Source organism: Arachis ipaensis, chromosome B07 (genome assembly GCF_000816755.2).
Source record: "Arachis ipaensis cultivar K30076 chromosome B07, Araip1.1, whole genome shotgun sequence".
NCBI lineage: Eukaryota > Viridiplantae > Streptophyta > Magnoliopsida > Fabales > Fabaceae > Arachis > Arachis ipaensis.
In genome coordinates, this window is record NC_029791.2 from 120,663,543 (window position 1) to 120,664,733 (window position 1,191).

Here is a 1,191-nt window from a genome sequence, read left to right on the forward strand (position 1 = left end):
AATTATTCATTCTTGATCTCTCCTTTATTTTCCAGTTGCCATATCCCTTGCCCCCCTCTCTCTTTTCTCGCAATTTTCTGAAGGACACTGCCTTTTTTATGTATACAACTCACACACCCTAACATGCTGTACTAAAAGGTTTTCTACTATTGTCTCCACTAAGACTTGAACCGAGATATGTGGTTTACGAGGCTTATAGATTGTCCACTAGCCTGAGAAGCTCACCACAAAGAACCAAATCTTTCTCTCTCATTTACACATATGCTGCTCCTACTTTGAGTTTTCCACAAGTTGTTACGAAAAAATTAATACAACTTACTCAATGCCAAATATTCTGTAATTGGAATAAGCTTAAGCATATCCAATTTCAGTGTCATTTGTCATATGACACTACCAACATGGTATGTAAAGTTTAAACAGCAGCAAGATTCGGTGGGATGATCATGTCATTAGATTCATAATTCAATTTGAACAATTAAAAATTGGAAAAAAAAAAAACTTTAAGTGATATATATTCAGGGTCAGCTTACGCATTTCTGCATTATTATTATAATCATCTTGGAAGAAAAGGGGAGTGGAGCTGTAGTGAGTAGTAGTGACGGCATAAAGACTCATGAGTCGCATCACGCTATTAATAATTTCCCACAGGGTTTACTACGAAACTATGAACAAGTCCACCATTTTGGAACACTGTGATGACGGGAAAAAGAAAGCGGGGACGACCAATTATTATTGTCAAAGACACAGGGAAATAGCATGTTAACAAACTATACAATAAGTTTTCATACCACACTAAAAAAAAAAAAACTAGAACTATTTGGTAAGGACTATGATTATTCTAGAAATTTTGTTTATCCCTAGTTATGATGATAGAAAATTGGAGAGAAAAGTAGTATAGTATAGTATAGTAGGGCGTAGTTCAAAATTACATGCCCCGGTAGAAGCAGGGAACACCCACTATTGAAAAAACAAAACAGCAGCAGCAGCATGGTGGCGAAATATTACAGAGAAAACTAGGGGGGAGATTAGAGAAGGGTACGGATATATGTACATATATATTTTTGTAGTTAATTAAGGGCATGAGAGAGAGAGAGAGAGGGGAAGGGTTATTTGGTGTTATTATTAGGTTGTTGCAAGTTGGGATCCAGAAGGTGCGGTTGCAACAAGTTGTTTGTTTGATGCCACAGCACA